This window comes from Colias eurytheme, chromosome 10 (assembly GCF_061535395.1).
Source record: "Colias eurytheme isolate Ceu_HAF_F1 chromosome 10, ilColEury1 Martin Lab GWU primary, whole genome shotgun sequence".
Classification (NCBI taxonomy): Eukaryota; Metazoa; Arthropoda; class Insecta; order Lepidoptera; family Pieridae; genus Colias; species Colias eurytheme.
In genome coordinates, this window is record NC_142989.1 from 2,677,946 (window position 1) to 2,694,371 (window position 16,426).

Consider the following 16,426-nt stretch of genomic DNA (forward strand, 5'->3'; position numbering starts at 1 on the left):
TGCTAGTCTTTTATAAGAACGTATTACGTAGATATAGTTACAGGAATGAATAAATCATGATTCAAAAATTTGGACGTAAAAGATTCCGGTACATTGTTAGCGATTGCATTTTCAGCAAAATATGGAGACAAAATTCATGCATTTAGTGATTTTGCGATTTTAAGGTTCTTACAATGTACGGTGTACACGAATGATATCGAAGACTAGTTTTTTTTGTTGTGAGCAGTTTTTAGTAATGATTTGACTTAGAAACTGAATCTCGCACACTCGTATTTCGCTTGACTAAATGTCAGGAATAAAATAGCTAGAGGTTTTACAGGATTTCACACTTGTACGATTTATTAGGAATGCAGGGACGTAAATAAAACCCGCTAGATTATAAACCGCTGAGTCTAGGGAAATCTTGCTTAAGTTGCTCCACACAATGAAGAGCGTGTACAAAAATTAAGTATGCTTTTCAAATTTGCACATTCACATCTCGGTCTTTGACATTTAAAATATTCAAATCCTCGAACATTCTAGATACTCTGGAATTACCAGTGCCTGTGTTTAACATTAAGTATTGATGTCGGAATAAAGTGGAAATTGAGTTTGATGTTAACGACACGACCAAAAGCATGTCGTAATTGCTTTCACTATCGAAACCAAAATATCCGGATTATTAATGTGGAATGTTTTTGAAATTCAATACGATTTAAATATAGATTACTCATTAATTTAACTCAAAATGATGTTGTTCAACATCACATTAAATAAACTAGGTACGAGTAGTTGTATAAATGTAAAGATTAGTGAAGACTACAATTTTATTTTATCCATTATCGCTAAAAATATACTTTTGAGTCTAAATCGTATTTCCTTTAGCATTCCGGAAAAAAGCTGCAAATAAGTTTTTGACGTACTTTTAGGGCTGCTTGCTTCGTTTTACGATTCGCTAAGATTAAATTTACAAACTTAATGAAAATATAAAATTATTTCTAGGAACGTCGCAATCTGACACTCAAAATTCTCATTAGTTTTTTTTTGTTTTTGCGGCAAATCTTACTTTTATGGAACGTCATCGGACAACCTCACTAACTAAGTTTGGACCAAGCTATGGCATGAACACAAAAGAGCGTCGAAAGTTTGAAATAATTTCTACTCAAATTTCCAAAGGTTCTTAAACATTTCACTAAACGTAAAATCTCAAAAGCTTGTAATTTCCTTAATATTTGTCTTTTGTTTAACACAAAGCCATCTTTAAACTAATCTAAGACGCATTTTTGGGCAATAAAGAGCTTTCAACGCTTTGGTATAACAGTGATTCATTAAATGTATTAACCTTATCTACTTAACAGAAATTCCTTCACGATTAATATAAATCAATATTATTACATCGTTGTGAATATAATATTAGTGTATTATAATATGTAAAGCAGTTAATTGTTATTTTTCACTTAAAATATTGAAACAATTTGATTGTATTATGGAACATAAACCCATATACACATTATAAATGCGAAAGTAACTCTGTCTGTCTGTCTGTTACTCAATCACGCCTAAACTACTGAACCAATTTTCATGAAATTTGGTATGGAGATATTTTGATACCCGAGAAAGGACATAGGCTACTTTTTATACCGGGAAAATGACGCAATCCCGGAAATCCCACGGGAACGGGAACTATGCGAGTTTTTCTTTGACTGCGCGGGCGAAGCCGCGGGCGGAAACCTAGTAAATAATTATTATTATTTATTATTTATTTATGTAAAGGTACCTTACAGCTAAACTTACACTAGGTATTACATTAACAATTCAATACGCCAATTAAAAGGTACACCAATAACAATAAATAGCTTAAAAGCTTTTTTCAATCATATATCACGATTGAAGCTAAATGTTATAATAATAAATAAAGCTACATAAAAAACAATAATATTAAACATAATAATACAACATAATTTAATACCCTATATGTCATACAATATTGCTTCGGAAAACTTTTAGCCGTTCGCTTGCTTAATGTGACTGCTGCCTGTCTCATTTCAAGGATAAGCTGGCTTAAGAGAAATAGCCTTAAACTAGAGTTGTCGCATATATAACGATTTTGACTTAAAACCTTTCTTTATTTAATTCGTTTTTACTATACTAGAAAGTAACTTTACATTGAGAAAAGTTTAACTTCTTATTTTTTCTTACCTACTTAGTTACTATAATAATAATTAGTAGAACCTACCTATTAAAAAATCTGAGAAATTTCTAAAGCATTTGAATGCTATAAAACTCTATTGAGTTTCCAAATTAGTTGCTTATGCGGTGTACCTCTTTGCAAACACTCCAATAAAAACAAATTTTAAAGCAAATATTCTTCAAAACGCGCCTCGTAAATCAGCAGATTATTTCCTCCCGCATTGTTCAACGAAAAAGGGATACGAGTAATATAATATGACGGAAAATATTTATCAATATGAGGTTAAAATCTCTGTGCATGCATCGTGAGTGGATCTCGCCTCATCCAATTTTACCTAACGCAGCACTCACCTTGCTCTCAAGCTTGAAAATTGATAAGCCGCACTACGTATTTGCTGCTGAATAAGGGTCTTTGCGAACCACATACATTTAAGTGTAACAAATATAATACATATTTCATGGCCTGAGAGTGATTTGTTCCTTTTTGTCTTACGGTTTTGTGGTATTGTGGGTTTTAAAATTTTGTGCGTGTGTAGTGTCGTTTTTTAAGTTCATAATTTATTTATTTCACTTTTGCAATTTATAACAATTTCCTAAATCCTATAACGCAGTAATGCGTAGCAATGATTGGTTTTCTATTGTTATAAATTATATATTGTACAGAGTACAATTCAAAACCTCTTGAGTAACTTTTAAATTACATAAAAATGAGGAGGATATTCCCCATGACCTCTTATTCATTATACGTGTCTAAGAGACACTCGAGGTACCTATTGTTAATGAAATAGGGATAGGGCTGCATTTCAAACCACTTCAAACTTATCGTAGCACGTTAATACTTTTAAGTTGTATGAATATATACTACGGGCTACGAGTGACGTAGCTTCGTAGGTAAGTGCTATAATATAAAGTTGATCTTTAGTCTTTCTCTACCTATAAGAATATTTATCATAGAATTTATAGGACTAATATTATGTACTTAAAAGTATAAAATTAATAAACGGCTGGTATTAGATTATCTTACTAACGGATTATATTAAACATAGTAATAGGGTTTAGAAGCGTCAGATTACGCGAAAATTGCCTAATTGGGTAATAAAAGAGAATAATTCTCCGTGAAAATAAAATAGTTTTATCTGCACAGAGGCAGATCATTCTATCATGAAAATGATTGCTGAATGTTGAATACCACAAATAAGCGAAAACATGATACGTATAGCTTTTAATTATGTTAAATATCGTGAAAAATATTTATCAAATTAATACGAATGAGTTTCAGTTACATCGTTATTTTTACGCCAATTAAACCAGGTGCGGTTATTTGAAATGCTCGTCGAAATTTCAATTTTTGTACATTCGAGTATGTGATGAATTATTTCACATTTAAAAATGTAGCGTAATTAAACGGACTGGTCATGATTCCTGAATTTTTAAATTGTGGTATGTGAAATAAAAGAGAATTATAGATTATAACAGGGTTTGGCTTTCCAAGAGGTGTAGGGGTGTATAAATTTGTATAAAATTATATTACCCACATATTTGGTATCGTAAACAATTTCTTTTATACTACATATGTGTAAATTTTGCTTAGACAGTAATATGAGCATATTCCGAGAAACGGTGTCGCTGTCATTCCTTTCCAAAATAAAGGTATAGAAGGAAGATGATGTTATTCAATTAAATTGAAGACGAGCTGTTATATGAAATAAAACGTGTACCATACAATATAAATTTATATAAAACATGTGTAAAATAACTAAATTCTTTATTAAAATGCAAATTTAACTTTTTGGAGTTAGCCATTTCAATTCTATTTTACGGTATCTCCCCAGCCCCCCTAGTCAAGTGGCTTTCTGTAAGCGTAGCGTTCAATAGAATAGACTACGAATGTATGAGATTGACGTAACCTATAGATACGTTTATCTACAGCCTACGTCAATCTCATACATTCGTAGTCTATTCTATTGAACGCTACGCTAACAGAAAGCCACTTGACTAGGGGGGGCTGATTCTTCAATCTTGCTTATGTTATAAAGGTTTCAAAATAGAAAAATCTTCTCTTTACATACTAACATTTTTGTCTTGCAATAATTATCGATTGCCCATTTACTTCAGCTTCGGATAACCCTTTGATATAGACGATCTGTGGTCATTCACCAATAAGATGTATTCGCTCGATTATTTCGAATTACCGTAAACCAGTTGGGCTATCAACACGGTAATTATCGCGTGTAATGTAGCAAACATTGTTAGCCGAGTTATATTGAGGTAAAGTGAGGTTTAGTAGTGCCATGTGCATGCTTACCGCTAAGTTCGCCCATCGCAAACTTCACACTTTGTGTTTTATGTTCTATAGTCTATGCTAACGTAATATAATCTTCATTTAGCGTAAAGTAGATTTGTAGAGCTCTGTGTGAATATAAATTTATTGTAAAAGTACTTATACATCGATTTTCCTTTAATTATTTAATTGGAGTTTTAATTATAGTATATACTCGTAAACTGTAGGTACAATGTTTATTCGTTAATGATACGGTTTGTTATACTTTTCTTTATTTTTCTAAATTGTTTAATCTTTTTAAAGAATCGACAGTGAATAGAGGTTTATATATAATAATTCTAAAAGAGTTTGTAAACAGCCCAATATCTTTTGATGTATAAAAAAACAGATTTTTATGAAAACGTTCTTGTATTTTCGTAAAATAACAACCGTTTAAATACTGTAACAGTCATTTTATACGTTTGAAAGCGGAAATTCTCTTTTAATTTGCGCAAAGATACACTTAACATAAAATATTATTTGTAAAAATAACGGCAGAAAATATTTCCTCGCTCGAGCCAGAATTAGGACACAATGTAATTACTCCATAATACAGTTTCAAAGCAATTCGATATTTGAGGAAAATATTATGGGAAAATAATTATAAAACCAGCTTAGGATACGTTTCGACGCAGATAATGCTTTTGTATGAATTGGAAGGGGATCAGACCCTCGATGCCCTATTATGAGCACACAAATACAATTATTCTGTTTCGTTTTTTGGAAGAATTTATTTATGCAGAAAATTGCTTACCTCGTACAGGGTACCAAAGCTGTGTTGTTATATCTGTAACAAAACAAATTAATTACTTATTTATATGTATAGAATTTTCTAGAATTTCTATAGCTTATAGTAATCTAGTGTCTACCACAATTGAACGGTTGGCAAATTGCCCGTAAGTGCACATAAACGAATAAGCAAGTCAGCTATTTGCAAGACTAATGGAACCTGGAAGGATAGCAGATAATGTCACGACAAGGTTTGTACTTCAATTTACCGATCGAACTAACGATATTTATTTACCACAGGAGTGTAAAATAGTTAAAATCGAAAAAAAAATTGTTGGTGCAAATAGCTATCCAATATTCTGTTTAATTAGTTACACTATGGAGTATTTATTTTCCAGTAAAAGATTCAATAAATTCTAATTATTCTTATTAAACGAATAAGTAAAAAATATGATAAATAGAAATGCAGAAAAGTTGAACTGCATACTTAATTACATAGTATTGAAAATATTGTGAGATTCGCATGGAAATAAAAGTCTGTGGCTACGACTGAATATAGAAAAATAAATTGCATATTGATCTCGTTTCAAATAACTTTTATTCCGTTTGAATCATTTCATATCACATTCCGACTTTGTACTGAGAACAGAGAAAACTATAGAGACGTTCAGTGAACATCTTTATTAAGTGTTGTCAAACAGATAATATAGGCCAAATATTTTGATACGTAAAGTGCGTAATCTGTGCAAGTTTCTTCGAGTTGATCGCGAGTCCTAAGTAAACCACTTCTATTGACAAGTGTTTGCAAGCCGACCAATGGGGCTGATAGACATTTCTTCGGCAAATTGCGTTTGCTTCCTTCTGCGTTCTTGAACTGAGCTTATTTTTATTTCGTTGCTTGTTTACGAAAGAGGAAAGTGTAATCTCAATAACAAAGGAAAATGTAAAAATAATACAAGGCTATTCGTTGTATAGATAATACCTATAATACATAGTTAATAATATGGACACTCCGCAGAGAACATTTTAATGCGAAAGTTCTGAAAAACTAGATAAACTGATAGAATACGTGCTATAATTTGTGAATTCGAAACATAAATTGAATCATTATGACTAATTGATAATGACGGAAAAGCTATTAATATGAATAAGGATTAGATTCACAAATGTAAATTAATGTTGAATTGAATGTAGGTACGTGATAATTACATACGAAACTAATATGGTGTTATGCGATATATTACGTGAAATAATTTCTGACAGGTTAATTCTGTTTCCGCAATCCCATACTATTCGAATAGAAATTATGCTATAAGCTTATCAACTGCAATAAATAAATAAATAAACTGTATCATTATTCTTGCTAAATGTACCTTATCAGATTTGATCAAGCGCTAATTTGTAAAAAAAAAATTCGATACTTAGATATATTGTTATTTTTATTGTATGCATCTATAAAACTTAATAATATCTCATTAGTAATAGCATATTCGAAGGATAAAATGATTATAATTCTTTTTGTGAATTAAGCTTAAAAATAAAAGATGCAAGCTACAATATAGAGCCAGAAACCGAGTCTAGTGAAGAGTTCGTTGGGAATTCTTGTAGTTATTTCCAAGTAAAAAATAATTATCACTGTGACCCTTTCACAACATTTATACTGTGATGTCCACGAATTATCCTAATGGACTGCGAATGAACCTAACAAAAAATAAAACAACAAAACTTGTTTTACATTTTCCTTGTACACGTATTTACTTAGTAATTAGTATTAGAATATTGTCAACCGACTTCAAGATAAGGAGGTTCTCAATTCGACTGTTATCAAGGTAGCTGACGAAACTACCTGTATTGATAAAATTGCCTTATTATCTACTCCGAGACCAGAGTAAAAAGGGCCAAAATTTTCATTACAATAAGTCCTTGTAAATTACCTACAATCCGAAAATTATTATGAATAATATAATATAATCATTGTCACTTTTCCTTATCGTAGAGCCAAATTATTAATTAATATACTTTGGTGCGGTCAAAGTCAGAACCTTTAACAATGTATTTTTTTTGAACAACTCCAATTTCAATGACATTTCGTCTTTCATGCTCGATAAAACGTTGTTTATAATAAACTAGCTTTCCGCCCGCGGCTTCACCCGCGTTTTCAGAGAAAAACCCGTTCCCGTAGGATTTCCGGGATAAAACCTATCCTGTGTCCTTTCTCGGGTATCAAAATATATCTATACCAAATTTCATGCAAATTGGTTCAGTAGTTCAGGCGTGATTGAGTAACAGACAGACAGACAGAGTTACTTTCGCATTTATAATATTAGTATGGATTTAGTTCCACCGCTACAAGTACTTTATTAGATTGAGCATGTAAATTGAAAATTAAATTATAAGGGGTGATTCTATCAAAGATAGACGTAACATTTCACGTTTGAACAAATAATAGAGGCAAGTGAGTGAATGAAATTCCAGACAGAGTTGGGTCCTATGTAAACTTCCCCGGTAACCGAGCTTTGCTCGCTGGCGATGTCGTGAATCGAAAACCTTTATCGAAATATTATATTATGCTTTATTGAATTATTCACTTATAGGACAACTAACGTAATATTGTAATACTAGGGCATAGACATAAAATTCATTAGTTAATTAAAAGATCGTAGAGGTCCAAAAAAATATTTGTAATTTTAATAGCAGCAATTAATGTAATAAATAAATAAATAATTAATATTATAGTTAAAAAATAATTATATTTGTCGTGACTTCAGCCGGAACACACAGCCAAAAATATTGCAATAGAGCAATTTTCTGGTGCAGGATTCTACCAAATTATTATATTAAAACTTATCAAAACAATCCTTTCATTGTTTCCTGAATCTTGTTATATTTTTCATTATTCTGTAGACCATTATGATTGAAATCTTACGATCGTTTCTTTGTGAAGCACGGCCTGCAGATTATGATTCATTCTGTCCGAGACATAACGACTCGTATCGTCGTATTATAATACCATCCTCCAAAAATGGTCTGTGAAAGTTCTCCTTCGAGTATATAACAAACTAGCTTTTCGCCCGCAGCTTCGCCCGCGTATTCAAAGGAAACACCCGCATAGTTCCCGTAGGATTTTCGGTATAAAAACTGTGTTAATCCAAGTTACCACTATGTGTGTGCCAAATTTCATGAAAATCGGATTAGCAGTTTTTGCGTGAAGGAGCAACAAACAAACGATCATACAAACTTTCGCATTTAGTAGGATTGGGGTCTGGCTTCCGTAGGTTTTGCATACATGTTTATCTAAATTGTATTCATATCATCACCCGTTTCGTGAAATACGTTTTAATGTTAACTAATCCATAGATAAATTAGGCCTCATTTTGCTATTGAGTCGTTGTCAGATTGTTTTTCAATAAACATGTATTTCCGATCATTAATTTGCATTTATTATCTCAGTATCTAATTATGCATGATGCAATTTGAAGCAATGGTACTATTTTGTTCAACAATTATTTTTCACCGATAAATATGTTTAATTGAATGAAGTATTTGAGGATTTACAGAATTAAAATACGATAAATTAATTCAGAATACATGGTTAACATATTTATTTAATATGTAATAAAATTGTTTATAGAAAATAGACTAGTTGTGCGTTTATATTTTACCTTATTTTACATTCACAAACTTGTTTTAGAAAATTTGATATATTATTTTACATATTATTTTTAACTTTGAAATAAAAAGGTTAAATAGCTTTTTAAACGAACCTCCAACACATTGATAATCTCAGTCTGTGTTTTTATTCAATTTTGCCTTGTTTTCATTATTTCATTATTGATTCAATAATTTTTTAGAGTAAATACTGTTGTAAAAACACATGACTTCATAAAAGTAAATCGTTTTAACAGCAAACTTATTAAGCCCCATTGTCACCGCTGCTGACCTGCGAATTAAAAACTTTATTAAGCACAACAATTAAATAAAATTATTAAATACGTGTTGTGTTTATTCGGAAGATATTTATTATAACTTTAAGTATTTTATCATAGCTATAAAATGATCAGTTATATGTGTTAAGGAAAACTGTAACGGGCCAATGATTCGGGATTCATTGGCGATAAGTTTAAAGCCAAAAATATTCACCAACTTGTAAACTGTTTTTTGTTTCTTTTTTTTATCATTTAAACGTTGAATGGCTATAATTTTATAAAATCTATATAAATTTTTAATATTACACAGTACGGGCCGGTCGACATTGGTTTTATTTTTCTTTTGTTTGCATACAAATTCCAATACTTATTTTCACATAGGTAACAAAATATAAAATTCTTTATACGTCCTAATCTGTCAGATAACAGCTGTTGCCCTAAACCATTGCGTCCACTAGCTAATAGTAATGCCGGTTTTGCCAAAAAGTACTATGATTACGGTAATGGATATAGGGTGGCAGATTGGCAAGTTACCTACGTCATAATTGCGGCATTTCTACGCTCATAACCTCTTACGCAATGACCGGACCGGAGTGTACTCACAAAATACGAGTAATTGAAAATCGATTTGGAAATCAAGCGCAGTGATGACATATCGCACTATTATGGACGTTATAAAGCAGCTTAGTGGAGTGTAGAGTACGTATAGCTATGGTTATAAAGATAATTACATTTTTTTTTTACACAGACAACAAGAACACAGATTGACTGCCTAGCTATTTTAAGCTTTAATAGTTTTTGGTACTTTATAACAATATCATAGAACAAAGGAATATGAAAGGAACACTAATTTTTAAACGTAAGCAATACTTTTGTTGTAGTTGATTTTCCCTCCAATTGTTATTCTCCTCTCTTGATTATTTGAATACAAATTAAAAAGTTTTCTCAGTTACTTATAGCATTTACAGTGTACTTAGAAAGTTGGAGTTGAAAAATAATATGGATGTTGAATGCAACAACTCGTGAAAGCAGTGTAGTGGAATGAAAATTACGGAAGCGAACCTGAAGGGTTAAGTAGCTGCAGTGTAAAATATGTAACTTTTCGTGGAAATTTGTTTTAATTGTCGCACTTTTAAGACCTTTTTGACGACTAACGGTAAACGGTATGTCCTAGACTACTCGTACTGTTTCAAATTATTAAGGTAATTTTGATACTAGCTAAACGGTTTTGCGTAAACTTATAAGCATATTATTTTTAAAAATAAAAATTTATGATTTAAAGATCAATAATTTTGTTTGTTTGTAACTAAGCTCCAAAATTACTCTACATTGACTACAGATACATTGACGAAAACTTTTTGTTTATATTCAAATAGCGATGGGGCGAGTGATTCGTATGATAATTTTTATTTATATTTGTATATAAAATGCTTAATTAATTAAATTTATATGAATCCGAAGACATGTTGTCTCAAAAATGTTTCAAATCAGTACAATAGTTTTTGTTCAAATTCAACAGAGGAATTATTTCTTAGAAATCACGAACTCGCATAGCGCCAGCTGCCGTAACGAGATGATTCACAGGGAGCATATTTAAATAACCATAATTATTAAAAATTACTTTGAATTTAATATTTCTTAGCATGTTATTAGTGGTAAATCTCCAATACGTATCGTGTTATTTTAAGTAAATGCTATCCTAAACATTAAACTGGACGGCGCATTTCGTAATTAAAAATAACAAACTCTATCAAAATACGCTTACAAAAAAAAATGTTAAAATATGATACACATAATATAACTATTTCCTTAGTTATCACGCTAAAGGTCGATATAATTTAAACATCAAAGACTGTGAAGCTCAACGCCCCGTACATTTGATTTCAGACATTATTTTTTCTTCTTGTCTCCTAAACGTCACTAAATTTTCCTTGTGTGTCAGGTAAATAAAGTTTCTAGATGAATAGCTCACTGTTAGGGAAACATAAACAGAAATTCGGGAATAAATGTTGTATGAACATTGAATGTAAGGACGAAAACACCCTTTTGAAATAAAAAGTAAACCTTTCAATAAAACCTTTTGGTTGATTCCAACGACAATGAAATTTTCTGGAAATGTTGAGCCGTGAACTTTGCTTTCCATGAATCGAAATTTGCTAAAACCGCATTTATTTTGCGCAATTTAACGAGAAATCTGAGATGGATTTATAAAAGGCGGTTTTTATGATATTAATTATATTTTGTTTTCAGGGATACATTTACTATTTATTGATAATGTTACTAACGGTTGAGATTTTGGATTAAACACAATACTAGGTATATAATAAATAAATAGATCTTTATTTTAGACACAATATCCATATTTATATAATTACAATTATTTACAATTTAACATTCTCAGGTTTAAAATGTGTTTAAATTAAAACGAAACGGGTGAAATCGTGGAAAATCCAATATTATTATAATAGCTCTGACATTTAACCATACCTATGTATGTACAAACCCTGTATCTATGCAACTTATGATAAATATTATTTTATATGGGTAATTAGTTATAATTTTTATTTATATTGAAGATCATTTGTAATGAAAATTATGTTGGGATTAAGTTTGTATTGCAATATTAAATTGTGACATGCATCCGACAATACTTACAAAATATTAAAAGTCTTCATATTATATATATTTCCAAATGAAGGATTGACAAACGACCTACAATAATGTTTAGGTACTTTAGTGATGTCGCGTGTACTAAAAAAATATTTAAAACGCAAACTGTAAACTCACTTTCGTACTTAAGAGTGGAGCATTGATAAAGTTTTACGAGAATTTTACTTCGAAACTCGCAGTAATAAATCGTGGCACATTCGTTCCAAGTGCAATTAAAGCTGCAGACATGAACTAGAATGGGTTTTCTTAAACAATAAACAGCGGAGAAAAATTCTAATTTCAATTGCAGGAATCAGTCAACGGGCGGTCGAGGTAGCGTCGGAACGACTCCCGCCGACGCTCACCTGCTGAGGATTAAACTACATTAAACTATGTAATAGAGGTTGGCATTCTGGATAGTTTATTTTTCAACTAGAGCGGTGTTGTGCTGCGAAAAGTCGTAATTAAGGTGGCTTTCACGATGAACCGACCCCCGAGCTAGCTCTTATGGGATTGTTGTGTCGACGTGCGCACAGAACTATGCTTTTGTTATCAGAATAAAAACTGGACGCAACGACGTCGTCAGGTGCTTAATGTGAAGCAGGATTTTTAATTATTTTACACTCGGTATAAAACACACTCTAGTGCAAATGGACGTTATATAATTATGTGAGAATAATATAATGTGAAGTAATGGAATGTACTATGTTGATTTTTGTTGATGAGTTCGCTGTAATAACATTTACTTTCAGTAGCAGCACATTTGCTTCATTGAAATTTCTTATTTCTAAATCTTAAGTTACATTTTCTTATTAATGTATTCTGTAAATTAATATTTTAATGTATAAGCTAGGCGAATAAATTTTCTTTTCATCTTTCCTTTCCTTCTAAGATTATTAGTAAAGCGTAAAATCTTAAGATTATTAAGATTTTACGCTTTACTGAAATCAACGAAAATTATTAATGTTAGATAATTACCTATGAATGTAATTAATCTTAACTATGTGTATTTGAAGAAAATATACATTAATTTCAAAAATATAATCAATATTTTCATAGTTTATTGTGTAATATCGTAAACACACGAACCACCCAGACGTGATGAAATTATCAAGATCTCATTGTTTCAATTTTGTTACGCAACTCAAAATATAAACAAAATCTTTTGAACCAGACATCGCAATCGTTTTACTTTTTAATGAATTCCATTTAAATAAACTCTTAAATAAAAGTATCATGGTGCAATTCAATGAGAAAGGAGCGAGATCTATTGCACTATAAAAGTTTCATAGAACCATAACGGAGAACATTCTTCAAGCAGCGTGTTGAAGAATTTAATGAGGTCACGTACCCTTGCTCATCAAGAGATTATATCGCGTTATAGAGGCTATTTTGTATACATTTTTAATAATGTTTTATTACAATCATAGTCTCAGAGCGTTTACCGTGGTAGCGCGTAAATTTGCTTTTCATATTTAACTTTCATATGCGTTGAGTCGAAGCTTAAGTAAGAATTTATAATAAACGTGTACCAACACCCTATAAAAACTTTAATAAGATGGAATATACTTTTATCGAATTAATATTTATTATTAAGTTTTTGTAAGAATTTACAATTTTTATAGCTGTATTAATAGAAACAATAAATATTCGTTAAAATAAACTATTAACCAATTCAATGAACACAATCCTTTTCTATTCTAATTTCTAATTATTATTTTTCTGAAAGTCCTTAATATATATCTTGAAATCATACTGATAAATAAAGGGAGATATCTTGTTATTCCTCACTGAATCGTTCACCAGGTGTACATTAAACTCCTTAGAAAGAGCATTGTGGCTGTACCTAAATTGAATTTAAAAAATATTACAGTCTCGTGAACTGTTGGCTGCATTCCAAAAGACAATACGTATGAAGAGACCGTCTTGCATATTCATTTTATAGAAATGAATACTTACAAAGCTAGAGAAGCCGTACTTTATTTCATCTTATTAGAACAGCGCGTTGTTAAGTTTTCCAGTTTTTGTTTTTGTTGACGACTGTTAGGAACGCCTAGTTAATTTTATAAGTTTGTTCAATTCAAATATCAATCAGTCGATCCGCAATAAAAGCAGAACAAGTCGACTTTATAAACACAGTTGCAGAGTTTTCCAATATGGGTTAAGAACAACTGGAAATATAAATAGAGATTTGAGACCGTTAAACTCACAGAAGAACAATGTTAAAATATGAGTCAATTGTTGATGTTTAGGAAGTAAGCAAAACAGCGTTAAGGCTACGGAACTTTTTACATTAGAGCCGAGCTGTTTATTTTGCGTCTTCGAACCTGATTTTCAACTACGGCGCATAACTTTGAGGTCTCGTTTTAAACTCTTTGCTCGGGATCATTTTAATCGTAAAGACAATAGAGACGAAAGTATTCCTAACTCGGCAACTTTTGTTCCGGCAATTTGAAACTTGCTTTAAAATTTCAGGTGTCAAATTACTGCGCATACCTACTAGTCTTTATTACACGAAATTCACATGAATGTACATTTTAGACGGAAAGCATTGCTGTGCTTTAAATGCCTTTTAATTATAGCATAGTTTTTAAAAACTGAAAACTACGCGTACCAAAATAAATACATTTAAAGAAATGGAATTTTAAATGTGATACAAAGTGCAAAGTATCCGATGTCACAGCTTAAAGCGATGGCCATATTTTCACATTCAATTTGGTGTAAAAACCCGGCAGACCACTTTGTTTAATGTCGCTAGAGATGCCGTGTTCCGAGCACCTGCATAAAATTACTCGAGCTATTAATGATTCTGTTTATTTATCATAGCCCCTTATTTGAATATTAAATTTCTTCTCCCCGTAGACTTTGCGCAAAGTGTTCTCTCGTAGACTGTTTTTATAGAACGCAATCAATACGTGTTAATTGATACAATATATTCAATTATTAAAGGTTTTCAATTTCCGAGCCAAAGATTAATAAGATTTCTCGGCCGGTTAGGGCGATAATGAGTTTCCAGGATAACAGTTTACCGAGATGAGCTTTTTGGGATTCACCGCTTCATTGGGCTTGAGGTTATATTGATGGAAATAAATTTATGATGATACTTTTTAAGATATTATTGTTTTAGAGACATACAATTGTACACAATTTAAACACATAACAGTGATACACCTAAATAAAGTAATGTTTTATACATATTAAAAGGCGCAGTGAACAATGTGTTTTGCTTTTATGAATGTATCTTTTATTGTTGGTAAGGATGTGTTTAAACCCTAAAAATTAGGTAATGTAGACATTGATGGCTTGTAATACTACAATAAAATATTTTTTTTATCGCATTTATAACTTTATAATATTAATAATAGATGCATATACAATGTATGTAATCAAACAATACAGTAACATTAAAATGTGATGTTAATTACGAAACTCGTACGGTGATATACATTGCAATTTATTTAATGTAACTCAGCCAACAAACGCTTATATATTTAAGGTTTTAAGGTCCATTATTAAATACGCTGTCAAGCAAGTCTTAGTTGAATTTAATTTTAAATATATACATTTGTGAAGATCGAAGATTCGCTTAGTGGAGGCGATGGAACCGCTGACAAGCCACTTATGCACGGCTTAACCCTAATTAATTCCTCATTTCTATGCTTTATCAATATTATCTAGCAAATTGTTTGACGACCTCTCTGATGTGGCCTAGTGAGCTAGTGACTTTCAGTGCTTGAGATTAATAAATTATACTAAATGAAGATTTTTTTTATATAATTATACTAGGTCGAATATAGTTTTCGTATCTTTTTTTAGTTGTGTGACTGGTTAATCAATTTAATAAAAAACCATTACTTAGTACAAACTTTCTGCCCGCGGCAATGACATGTTTTGCTTCAGTAAAATGTCGACTACCTATATCTCTAGCTTAATAATCTGTCTCCGGACTCTAAAATAATATTCTCTGAATGTCGCTCAATGACGTTAAAGAAGGACAAAGAAGCAAACAAATAAATAGTAAGCAAGGAAGGACAAATGAATAATCATTATGGTATTTAAGGTAAGTTTAGAGGAAAAATATAAAATCATTTGTGTCTTCGTTTCCAGGATATAATTGGCCAAATAATCAGTGTAGTACCGTTGAGCAGTTTTAATTACGGCACATTTTCGGCAAATTAATAGGCGTTCATTTTCCCCTTAAACGGGATCCTTATAATCTATTGGGATGCGAGGCTTTCTAGTCGATATTATAATTATTATGAAATTGTTTAATAAAACTGGAGCTATTTGTTTTAATTTATCATAATTCACGGTTAATAAGTGTTAGTATTATTCATTAAATTAATAAAATATATTCTAAATTATTGCACTCATTTGTTTTATCAAATTATTTCGTGTGATAAAAACAAAATTTGAAGGGTTTAAATTAAATGAATGGTTTTCCTGTACTTGGTCTGTGATCTTTATTCGATCGTAAAGTAGAGGATCGTTTATAAGGGCTACTGAAAATCAGTGTTCAAGCTGCCGTCTTAAGATTTACAGGTTTCCTTGTTTCTTTTTATCGTTTTGATTTTGATTTTGTAACATGGATACAACAAAGTAATGAGCTGCTAGCATATTATGTTAGTTAATT

The 16,426-nt window shown here is 31.1% G+C and overlaps 1 protein-coding gene across 12 annotated transcripts in view; it reads right to left on the minus strand.

Moving 5' to 3' along the window:
* The window catches only part of mub (poly(rC)-binding protein mub), a 160,309-nt gene that overhangs the window by 42,578 nt on the left and 101,305 nt on the right, over positions 1 to 16,426 (minus strand). For all 12 annotated transcript variants that reach the window (XM_090106489.1, XM_090106488.1, XM_090106490.1 and 9 more), the window contains one exon: positions 5,244 to 5,276. The gene's annotated coding sequence lies outside the window, so the exon portion shown is untranslated. The remainder of the gene's footprint in view (positions 1 to 5,243; positions 5,277 to 16,426) is intronic.